A 12,737-nucleotide genomic window follows, 5' to 3' on the forward strand; every position below is an offset into this window, starting at 1 on the left:
TGATAATCCTTGAAACAAAACATAAAACAGCCTCCAATCTCATACTGATATTTTCTGTTTTGCTTTCACAATCACAATTGGTGGCCCATCAGTCACTCACAACCTATGAAGACAATTTACCCAGGTGGGGCCTTTTCACATTCTTATTTACCTTAAAGCAAGTCCCAAATGGAGTCACAAGAACTGAGTGCCAGCTAGACACCAAAGATGTGCTAGCTAGTCCTCCTTGAACACCCATATATCCCCAGGAAGAGAAGTATTTTTGTGGCTGAAACTTTACTTGATGGCACTCCAGCATGACAGAAGCTACCAGTTTGGTACAACTTCTAAGGATATGAGACTGAGGTATTTACAATCTCAAATAACTTGTTCTTTCCAATTCTCAATTTTAAAAATTATATCATAGTTGACTCTATTTTGTACTTTTTCTCATTTCCTAGGTCATTCTAAACTTAAATAAGTGACTATGGATAATATTAAACATAACGATTACAGCCAAAGTAATACTAATTCCAGAAAAACTAAATCAGGCCAAATAACTAACATCTATTTTACTTAAGTATGTATCTCTGATTCGCTACTATACTTTACAGCTTTGTAGGGAAATTTTCAAAATCCAAATATTTAATCTTTTGAGTTTCCAGATTCCCCATCTGTAAAATGAGAATTGTACGTCTATTACTTTCCTCACAGGACTGCCAGGAAGAAAGAATTTTATAAAATATTAAGAGATATACATACATTTATAGACACATATTTACACAGACATATGTACATATACATATATATACAGACACATATTTGTTGAGCTGTTATTACTGACAAGACAATTAAAATAACCTGTGTATTTGAACTAGCTCTGTCCACTGAAAATATTTCTTAACACTGTCCCTGTCTCCAAAAACTTTAGTAAAGATTTGAGAAAAGGCTTAGCCTGATGTTAAAACTGGTGAGAAGGTAGCAAATTAAACTAGGAAGGAAATGGGTCTGGGGTAATTGTTAAAGTATTTACATAATGTATTATTATTATTTGCTTTTCTTTTAAATGACTGTAATGTTCAACCTTAAACCTTCTATGTGTAATTTTCTTTTTGCTTCATGAGTTGCTATCATAAAAAAGGGTACATGAACTGCTATATTATAAGAAAAGGGGCCAAATTGGAAGTTACCGTAGTATTTTTTTAAAAAGGAAATAAAATAAAAACAAAAAAGTAGCAAGCATTTCCTCAGGTCAGCAAGTGATATGAGAGAAGGTATTAATAAAACAAGTATAGCAAGCACATTTTCTGCCAAGTGAAAATACAAGCAAAAGATATTTAGACCCAAAAAAGTACTAATGTTAACAAACATTAAATTGAATTTGATTAGTAATTTTATCTAGGATACTGATTTTCAAAATACCTAAACAGGAAGGTCTAAAATTCCTTTTGAAAGATAAATGTTAGGGGCATCTAGGTGACTTAATGGACCAGCCCTGGAATCAAGGCTATGTGATCCTGGACAAGTCACTTAACCCATTGTCCTCCCACCTACCCCCAAAGATAAACATTAGCAAGTAGCTCTAAACAACAGTAATAATCTTAATATTGTCCAATATAATATTCTGAACATAAATACATACTCACTCCATTATGACTAGGCAAATTTGGAGATTAAAAATAACCTAATAGAAAATCTGGCCAAAATGAAACTCAAGGGAGAAAATGAAGACAAAGAGACCTCAGAGACAGCAAATTTAAGGGTAGGTAATTATTTCTGGCAATTCCTTTTAGATGACTTGATTGAATTCTGACAATATACGTGTCAGTTGGAAACTTATGTAATGTGGTTGCATAAGTAGTAGGTCAAACTAGACTAGAGCACTTACTGGGTTAAATAAATGAATTTTCTTCCACTCACTAGGACTGTTTGAAATTCAATGCTCTAAATCAAAATATGCAACTCAGACTTGAAATTTAGAATCACATTCAGGACAATTCCAATAGACTTGAGATGGAGAGACACATTTGCATTCAGAAAGAGGACTGTGGAGACTGAATATGGATCACAACATAGTATTTTCACCTTTGTTGTTTTGCTTGCTTTTACTTTTCTTTCTCTTTGATCTGTTTTTTCTTGTTCAGCATGATTAGTATGGAAATATATATATAGAAGAACTGCACATGTTTAACAGGATGCAGGATTACTTGCTATTTTGGGGAGTAAATGAAGAAAAGGGAGAAGAATTTGGTTTTGTAAGGGTGAATGTTGAAAACTATCTTTGCATAAATTTTGAAAATAAAAAGCTGTTTTTAAAAAGTTCACATATACAATCAATATTATAATTAATTTTTGTGATCATTTTATTTTATTCCTATTAAAAATGTCATTGATATTGACTTCCCATTTCAATTTGTAATTTATCAGATCTATACATATGTTCAAACTGAAGACAAAAAAAAATTTAAATCCAATTCCATCATGCTTTACCATTGCAGATAATTAAAAATCTATTTTAATCTTAAAAAGAAATTAGCAGAATTTGATGCTGTAGAACTACTAAAGTCAAGGTGGCCAAGAGAAAGAGCTGATGTTTACTTCATTTTTCAGATAAGTATTTGATTAAAAGGAAAGCCATTGAACTAATAAAATGGCATAATACAAGGTGTTTTTTTTTTTTTTAATCAACTATCCCTTTTATTTACATAAGAGTGAACAATTAGACAGTTTTAACACAAAGAAGACACCAAAGACATGAGGACAATTAGCCATTAGTGTAATAGCGGACTGAGCCAACAAGTGCTACTCCTTAAAAGTATAATGCAATATGACAGACCTAGTCCCACACAAAGTGGAGGCCAGGAGAGCCTACTTCCAGGCATGCATAATGTAATTCCCCCAATTCCAGGGCATTCAGGCAGGTTGCATAAAGACAAAAGTCTTATAAATTGGCAGCAGAGCGGGATAGAATTGAGTATACATACAAAAGGTTCCAGATAAAATCTCCCTCTCTCTCCAAGCAGAGAGAGGAAATGAGGACTGCCTTCCTCTCTGGTAAGAGACACAAGATCTCTTGAACTTTGAAGCCAATGAAGTTTTTTCATCACCCTGAAGTAAGCTGAAAGGAAGCAACCAGAAGATATCTGCCAGAGTGCTCTGAAATGGAAAGAAGGGCCTCTTCATTACACATGCAAAGAAGCTGTCTCACCAATCCTCCAAGTGGAAAAGAACCAAGCAAGACACATTGCTCAACCTCAAAAGTCTAGGCTCTTCTCACATGCCAGTATCCTATTACTCTAAATTTATTTTAAAATCTCTGGAAATATAATTAAGGCAAAGTCCAAGGAGCATGATTTACTACTGAAATCCAAATTAAATTCAGCTATTTTCTATGTTCATGACACCATGATATGGTTCACAAATTAAATAAAGCAAAATCTTAAATACTATGCTGAGATGGAAAAAGGTTATTTATAGTGTAAATGTTTCTACAATAAGTAAAACAAACTAAATTTGAAGATTTACTTGTGATAAAAAGTAACATTATCAGGAAAAGCAGTGCAACTTAAAGGTCAGAAGTAGTACAGTTGAACTGACATTACTAATCAACCTTTGAAGTCCAAAATTCACAGAAGAAATGGATTGAATTTTAGGTAAACAAGACGCAGATAAGAAGTGTGAAAATTAACTGAATAAAAAAAAAGTTGGCTATGAAGAGAGATGAATAACAGAAAATATTTAAGCAGAAAGAACTAGTACTTACAACTAGTGTTATAAGTACAGACTATTAAAAATATCAAACATGCCAATTCCCAAAAATTTTCAATGAATTTCCAGGAAATACCAAGGATGATTCATTTCTGACAAATTTTGTAAGCTCATTGCTTTAGGCTTTTAATATAAGGAAAAGAAAACAGAAGAGAAAAAGGAAGGGAAAGAAAAAGAGGAGGGGGACAAGAAGAGGAAAGTGAGAAAAGAAAAAGTACAAAGGAAAAACAAATACTTTATCTCTGCCAAAAAAAGCCCATGGATTGTATGGTCCACAGGGTCACATAGTATCATATACAACACTAAAAACACCAAGACTCCAGCAATCTGGGAAAGCCTGGTAAATCTTCTCTCAAAATATTTTAAGTGTGTAAAACAGAATTATAAAGAAAACCAATTTTTAAAACCATTATAAAGAAAACAGTCACCAACATTTTTTCCAAGTTCTCCAAATCTAGATTAAGAACTCCAGTATTAAAGCAATGTATAAATTGAAACTGAAGTTTCTGAGTAAAATCAGATAGATTGTATAAGTTAATAAAGCTACTCCCTGCTCTCCTTTTTGCAGTAACTCTATTAATTTCAAGGCTGGAAAAATAGTATCTACTGTATTGTCACGCCCCCCAGTTTCTAGTCATTTTGTGATACCAGTAAATATATAAATTGTAAACTATTTTCACAAACTTTCTTCTTGCAAAAGACTAGATCAAATGATTCATTTTTCTTTTGATTATAATGTGATGACCTTGGAAGAAGGTGCCCTATAAGCATTCTTTAGTCACAAAATACCACAAAAGAACATTTTGTATTAGAATCATATAAAAACTGCAGATCAATGTTAGGCTAGAATTGACTAGAGTTCATAACCTTTCTCAGACACTAATTAGTTGTGTGATTCTGGGCAATTCACTGAACCCTGCTTGCCTCAGTTTTCTCATCTGTAAAAAGAGATGGAGAAGGAAATGCCAAACCATTTCATTATCTTTAGCACTACCTACCTCCCCCAAAAGGTGGGGATCATAAGAGTTGAAAAGTTGAACATGATTGAAATGATTAAACAAGCATTTCATCAATGCTTGTTGATTTATTCTTATTAATGTTGAAGTCTTTGAAAATTAACTCAACTTCAGAAATTTAAAACCTCACAGGTGTCAGAAATGCTATCAAATAATTTTAGTGAAAGACAGATATATAGATAATTACAGATAGGAGTAACTGAAATGGCAATTTTCAATGACCCAAATTATCAACCACACTTTGTAATGCTTTCCTAGTCAATCTAGGTTACAAAAAATCTATTCTTCCACCTCCTATAGTCTTCCCTTTTTCTCCTCCCCTCACAAGACACCTAAAGCCCTCCCATTACCTCAAGCTGCCCTAAAGGCCTACTGAAGCTCCCAGCCTAGGCCCCAAACTCCTTAATTAACTCTAGCCCAAGAGAAAATCCATAGCATTAGAAAGAAAGTCAGCTTTGGAGTCAAGAGTGTGAATCCTGGCTCTCCCACTTACTACCTGTTTGACCTTGAACATGATGCTTTTCTGGACCTTCTTATCTGATCTGTAAAACGAGAAAATTGAACTAAATGGTCCTTTTAAGATCTCTTCAAGTGCTCATCTATATATCCTATGACCCTAAGGCCTTATTTTTTCTGTACTTTGTCCCTAACATGTGGCGAGGGATACATGCAATCATCTCTATCCCATAAACATTAATCACAAAATATCCTAAGATCTTTTTTTTTTTTTGACAACCTCAAATTAAGTTTACAATTTAAATCTAGGATATGGTGATCTTTTATCATTCTTCCCTTGTTTCCCAGATCTAAAATGTAGGGTTTGCCTTGGACATATAATAAGCTGGACTTTTAAAAAGTGTAGGATCTCTCTTGTAAGATAACAATATGTCTTCAAATACTACCAAAAGGAGTCTCTCCCCCTCCCCAACATGAGTGCCAACATACATTCCAAGAACCGAGGCATCTTGCCCTTTTACTGGTAACAAAGTGGGGCAGTGGATAGAATATTAGGAGTGAATTCAGGAAGACCCAAGATAAAAATTCTCAACTCAAACTAGTGATCTAAGCAAGTCATTTAACCTGTTTGCCCCAGTTTCCTCAACTGCAAATTGAGGATAAAGTAGCATTTACCTCTCAAGGCTATTGTGAAGATCAAATTAGATATTTGTAAAGCTCTTAGCACAAGGCCTGACATATTAGCAACTATACAAATGCATTTTCCCCTCTCCTATTACCACAAAGAAGAGGAAAAGTAACTACAGTAACTTCTGGATAACCTCTAGTGCCCTTTCCTGGGAGGCTATCTATGGATGTTTTGTTCTTATGTACAGTCTGTACAATCAAGACTTACACAACCGTCGTATACTAGAAGCCGAAACTACCAACACTGCAATGGCCCCACCCATGTTTACAGTTTGTTACAATTCCCTACATACTTCCCCAACTTTCTAGTGCTCCACATATACAATAAAAATGTCTATTTTCACATTACTACTGAAGGTAAGACTCCAACAAATTCCCTTCAAAAAAATGAAATCAAAAGTACGAGTAGAGTAATATGAGACCTACCAACTAATTTTCATTAGGCCAAGTCTTATGTTTTTACAATCTTGGGCATCTGATAATTAAATTGTACACATTTAATAATGTGAACAGCTTAACAGGAATTCTCAAAACAATTTTTTCCAATGCTTATGCCATTTTAACATCAATAAACAGAAGGTTTTTAACCCAGTTTCAATGAAAAAAAAAAAACTGATTATAGTTCATTAACAAAATATAGACAAAAATTGCAGACTACTGTGCTATTTTCTATTGTTAGTACCATTTTGGACAAAGAAAAGAAGTAAGTAAATCTAGTAAAGACTAAATAAAACTTAAGTTTACAAGCCATGTTATATAGTTATGCCTACATAGCAAAATGCAAATTTATTTACCCTACTTTTTTAAAGTGGATCTGGAATGAGAGGAACTGGTTCACATCCTTGTTTTGCCAGGATTTAACTTATGTAACCTTCTGTAAAATGATTGCTCTCTTAGCTCCTAGATATGTTAGCTAGGTGACAGAGTGGATGCAATGGAAAGAGTGGATGGCCTGAAGTCAGAAAGACTCATGAGGTTAAAGGTGACCCAGACACTTTATAGCTGTATGACTCTGAAAAAGTCACTTAAACTGCCTCAATTTCCTCATCTGTAAAATGAGCTGAAGAAGCAAATGATAAAACATTCCAGCAACTTGTCAAGAAAATCTTAAATGGGGTCAACAAAGAGCTGGAAACAACTGAAATTGCTAAACAAGAAAAAGCTTCTAGATTTCCAAGCTCCCAAATTATAATCTTATGATCTAACTCCACACACTAACATATATGTAAAAGTGGATCCTATTTCCTTAATCTATTATATTTGGAAATCTTTAAACAAGTTGCTGTAGTAAAATAAAGAGCTGGATGTGAGTTAATATCTCAGTTCAAATCTTGCCTCAGACACTGTCTCTGAAGAAGTGACTTTTCTCAGATCATTTTCCTCAATTGTTTAAAAAAAAAAAAAAAAAAAAAAAAAAAGGACAATAATAAAATCCACCTCAAAGTTGTCACAAGGATCAAATGAATAATAAAGTTTTTCACAAACTTTAAAGTATTATATAAATGTTAGCTTTTAACATTTAAGTATTATTAATATTAAAATTATACCCACAGTGGAACCTGACTACACATATACAGTGGAATTCAGTGAAATTAGGATATTTTTAAACCATGAAAACTGCTCACTACCAATATTAATAAAGTTTATATAAGAATGAAAAATTTACAAAGGACTTTTAACAATTCTGATAATAGCAGTGTAAGGATGATTATCCTCATTTTATACATGATGTAAACTGAACCTAAGTTTTCCCCCACCCAGACACCATGCTGCCTCTATATAAAGTGGACCTACTAAATAATCCAGTATCAAAGATCCCAAGGACAGCTTTGTAACAATCCAAATTTCATCTCTTATTCTATATCTCTCCCTAAGAAAATATCTGCTTCATATTAAGTAACTGAATCATCAGTTTTTTTCTGTAAGGAATACATATGTGATCCACCAGGGAAAATAACTACTAAAGTCTAAAGGAAAGCAGGATAAAACAAAATGAAAATTTAGGGGGAAATTTTAGCATATTAAGCCTCTTCAAAAAAATCTTTGGAATTATGTTTGCTGTATTTTGTGTCTTATTCACACAGTATTATAAGGCATCTGTTTTCTAATTGTTGATCTTATCATATCACCCTATTCAAACTCCAATGTCTTCAGTTCATATTCCAAAAAAAAAAAAAAAAAAAAAAAAAATACGTCTATGTTCTACATGAAGTCTCTTCCATCCTTTCAGATGCTAGAGCCATTCCTCTCAAACAACCTTATGTTATTTTGCATTTATTTCTATTACACTCTCTTTATATTTATTCTGCATACGTTTATATGCTAAGGAAACCCGTCTCCTGATTCTGATTGATTAAAGGGAGAATTAATAAAAACCTGAAAGCAAAATTTAATTCCATAGTCCAAACAGATTTAAGATTAATGGAAAACAGAATTAGACTTGGAATCAGAGGACCTGGGTTCAAATTCTGAATCCTGATACCTTCCTTTAACAAGCATCTTGCCTTAAGAAAAACTATATAAAGTGTTGAATTTGGAGTCAGAGGATATAATTTCAAATCCTATTTTTTGACAGTTGGTATTTATATTATTTTGGTATCTATATGGTATCTATATTAACTTGGGCAAATAACTCGATGAGATCCATCTAAATGATATCTAAGGTCCCTTCCTGCTATCCATGATGGCGTGATCCTATGATTCTTTGGGCTTTAGGCTCCTCATTTGTTAAATAAAGTTAGTTAGTTATCTAAGGTTCCTTTAACCTCTAAATGATTCTGCTATAATACACAGAGAAACTGTTTTAAACTTCTAAGATCATTTAAATGGTATCAAGGAAGTTCTTGATGTGGTTGAATCATCCCCAAATTAATAAAAGAATTTAATAAACATCTTGTATTAATTTTTAAAGTGAGTTTTAATTTGCAACTATAAAGGTCAAGTGTTTGTAAGTTATATGAGTCATAAGGAAAATATTACATGGAAATGCTTAAATAATAATAGAAATAAAACTCGTTTTTCTCAGTAGAATTGAAAAAACCTGCTCTCTTCCAAAATGGCTGCCAAAACGGGTGTCAACTTAGTGACTTCAAAAACCGGTTGTTCTGCATATGCAGCATAACTGGTAGAGCCAACAAAGGAATATATTTGAGAGCAAGCAGAATCAGCTTTGATTATATATGAAGGTAGAAAAGTAAAAATGTATTTTAAAATATGGTTTATGTTCTAATGAAATTAAAATCTATCCAATTAACAGCCCTTACAAAGACTGATTAATTTGTTAAATAACTAAGTTGTGTCTCTCATTATCTGCAGTTCTTATCATGATTTATTACCATTTCCAAAATTAAAGACCAGGGAACGATACCATGGAATGGAAATTTTTTACAAGCAATGGGGATGGCACTGTAGTACTGATTACTTCCGGAATATGACCTTTGTGGGGCAACTAATATAATCTTTAACACTAAGAATTATAATGGACTATAGATTTAACAACCAGTTTTAACTACCAGTTATTTATTATGGTTGCTGAGAGATGAAATTGAATGTTAGCCTAAAATAAAGTCTACGGCTTCTGAAGATTTTATTTCGGTTTTATTTTGTCTCTCGTGTGTGTCCGTATTTGTAACCTATTATATACTAGTAACTTGTAATCTCAGCTGAAATTTTGATGGCTCATCTTTTTATACTAGATAAGAAAAAATAATTAGGAGATTTAGGGAGCAAATACAGATGCCAAAAAATTCATACACACAACAATTAAGTTTTGCTATTAATCTCATCATTAAGAGCCATATTTAAAGGCCCCCATAGTGGAAAGAACCCCAAAATAAGGGTTTGAGCAAGTTTAATCCCTTTCAGCCTCAGTTTCCTCATCTGTAAAATGGGAAAATATTTTTGCTAACTACTTTCACAAAATCTTTTGTAAACCTGAAAATGCTACATGTGTGAGCTATTACACAACTAAAAAAAGCAAAAAACCACGCCAAACATCCATTCTAATTATTTTGCCCTCATGCTAGTAAATTTCTATTTATGACAATTTATCACTTAAGTAAAAAAGAAAATTGTGTCAAATCTCCATTTTTAAATGGAGATAAAATTACATAAGCAATAAATTTTATTTTCATTACGCAATCCTTTGCCAAAATAAAACAGCATCACAGTATCATAAGTAAATATTTAAAGGCCTAGAAGGGCAGTATTCTATAAAATGATGTAAAACGCGGGAGGGCCTGCATTTGTAATATATTTTCTCTTCACTACACTTTATAGATCAATCTCACTCAAACAAAAATTTACCTTGGCCAACAAACACAGAGGGGAAACACCAAGCTTCCGTCCACCCCAAAACAAGGTTCTAGCAAACTGGCTTTAATTCAAAAGCTGTTGGCACTCACCTATTCAATTCTGATCAGTTTTTAATCAACAAGTATTCACCAAAATCGAGGCCATCTGGGTGGTTCCATGTCCCAAGCGACCCCTCTCCCCACTCCCAGGCTATTTCTGACCCTGACCTCACACTCCCTCCCCCCACACGTTCTTTCCATCGAAGATCCCTCTCGACTCTCCACCCGACCAAATGCACCAAAGCACTAACACCGAGGAAGGGGGATCCCCTAATTCGCCCAGACTGCTGAAGAGCTCTCCTCTCCCCTCCCCCAAACCTCAAGGCTGTGACCCAACGTATAGGCCTGGCCCGCGCCCGAGGACATCCTCCGCCCAGATTTTGGGGTGATAGGGCCTGCTGCCTCCTCAGGTCTGGGGTCGCCTCTCCACCCTCCTCTCCTCGGCAGCCCCCTTCCTCCTTTTGGCCTCCCAGATGCTCGAGGAAAACGCTCACCTCCGAGGCGCATAACCCTCTGGTCTCCTACAGCGCTTTGCTGGGCGAGTTTCCGCCGCCTCCTTCTAGTGTCCGGCTTCCCTGTTTCCTTTCCTCCTCCCACGGAAAAAGGGCCTGCACCAAGCACAATGGCGCCCGCCCTCTTCTAGCTCCAGCGCAAAGGCAAATCGCCCCCGTCACGTGCCCCGCCCCTTCCTCCCCGAACCCTGCCTGGCGCTCGCCCGTGTGCAAGCGTCTCGCGAGAGTTGTGTGTTAAATGGTAGGGACGGAACGTGGGGAGATGGGGAGGAGGTGGGTCCAGTTCGCGGGGTGGTGCTCCAGCCGGGGGAGATCCCGAGGCCGCAGTTCCCGGGCGTCGGCGTGCGGCCTCTTGGGGCCAGCTGTGAGAAGCTGGCCCGCTTTGCCCACCTGCCTTCACTTCCCCTGCTGTGCAGTTCACTGTCTCAGGCATGCCCAGCGTCGGCGCCTGGTCAGCATGTCGAACCCAGGGCTTTGGGCAATTCCCCTCCCCCCATTCATCTCCTCACGGCCCACCTCCCTCAGTTCTCTTGCCCAGTTTCAGATGCTTCCTTCCCATGAGGCTGTTCACTATTCTGCCACAGTTCAGTAGTAGGACTTGGAAGAACCCTTAAATGCCAACTACAAATCATAAAGAATAAGCTTATGTTTATATACCGTTTTGCGGAAGTCCTCTATCTACAATGTTTCCGTGCATCCTTACAATCAGGGTACGCCCATCGGCCGGGAACGACTGAACAAGTTGTGGTATATGAATGTTCTATGAGAAAGGATCCGCAGGATGGCTTCAGAGAGGCCTGGAGAGATGGACAGGAACTGAAGTGAAGCTCTGTTGCCCACAGCAACAGCAAGATGATCCATTCTGATGGACGTGGCTTTTTTCAATAGCGAGCTAATTCAGACCAGTTGCAATGGACTTGTGAAGGAGAGAGCCATCTGTACCCAAAACGAGGAACATGGGACTGAATGTGGACCACAACATAGTATTGATTATTTCTTGTTTGCTTTTTTCCTTTTTGATCTGATTGTTTTTAGGCAGCATTATAAACGTGGAAATAGGTTTAGAAGAATTGCACGTGTTTAACATATATTGGATTACTGGCTGTCTAGGGGGTAAGGGAAGGAGAAGATTTGAAACAAAGTTTTGCAAAGCTGAATATTGGAAACTTATTGCATGTATTTTGAAAGTGAAAAGTGGTTTTAAAAAAAAGAAAGAAAGAAAAGCAAACCTTACATTGGGGGAGTTAGATAATTACAGTATCCATTTTATAGATGAAGATACTGTTTCGAGTTTAAATGTCTTGTATATTGTCCCCTTATGTTTATTTCCTGTTTGTCCTCTACATAGCTTGTTGGTTGGCTTGTTGTCTTCTTCCCACCCCCACCCCTATCAGATTATAAACTTTTTAAGGGAAGGTATCATCTTTTGCCTGTTTTTGTATCCCCAGCACTTAGTAGTTTTTAATAACTACAGGACTTTCCCTCCTTTAATTATTTACTATTCTGTCTGTAGCTTGCTTTGTATATAATTGTGGTATGTTGTCTCCCCCACATCAGATTGTGAAGTCCTTGAGGACACAGGGACTGTCTTTTGCTTCTTTTTTGTATACCTCATGCTTAATTTCCAGAACAGTGCTTGGCATTCTTCAAGCTTTTTAATAAATGTTTTTTGGTTGTTAAAGACAAGAAAACAGTATATACACAAGACTATGTCAGGTCTTCTGATCAGCATCAGAATAGACTCCATCTCTCATAGTAAATCTCTTTGTATAAAGTTTTAAGATTTGCAAGTTACTTTACTGACAGCATCTCCTTTGATCAAAAATTCTGACATTCCCTTTTCTTATTATAACCTCTAATCATTACATCCTTCTCTGTGGCTCATTTATCCTCAACCTATTCTTTGCTCTCATTTGAACCTCCTTTTCTTCTATCCCTCAGTATTTTCTTAAGCTCTGTATTGACTT

The 12,737-nt window shown here is 35.8% G+C and overlaps 1 protein-coding gene across 8 annotated transcripts in view; it reads right to left on the bottom strand.

Annotated features, from left to right (window-relative positions):
• MARCHF7 (membrane associated ring-CH-type finger 7) overlaps positions 1–10,927 on the bottom strand; it is a 48,120-nt gene extending 37,193 nt beyond the window's left edge. For 4 of the 8 annotated variants that reach the window (XM_074303324.1, XM_074303323.1, XM_074303325.1 and 1 more), the window contains exon 1: positions 10,753–10,911. The gene's annotated coding sequence lies outside the window, so the exon portion shown is untranslated. Of the gene's footprint in view, positions 1–10,752 lie in introns of all 8 variants that reach the window. The other 4 variants (XM_074303328.1, XM_074303327.1, XM_074303326.1 and 1 more) reach the window with 2 other exon arrangements.
• Between the last annotated feature and the right edge of the window lie 1,810 nt (positions 10,928–12,737).

The sequence above is a fragment of the Sminthopsis crassicaudata genome, chromosome 3, assembly GCF_048593235.1.
Source record: "Sminthopsis crassicaudata isolate SCR6 chromosome 3, ASM4859323v1, whole genome shotgun sequence".
NCBI classification, from domain to species: Eukaryota; Metazoa; Chordata; class Mammalia; order Dasyuromorphia; family Dasyuridae; genus Sminthopsis; species Sminthopsis crassicaudata.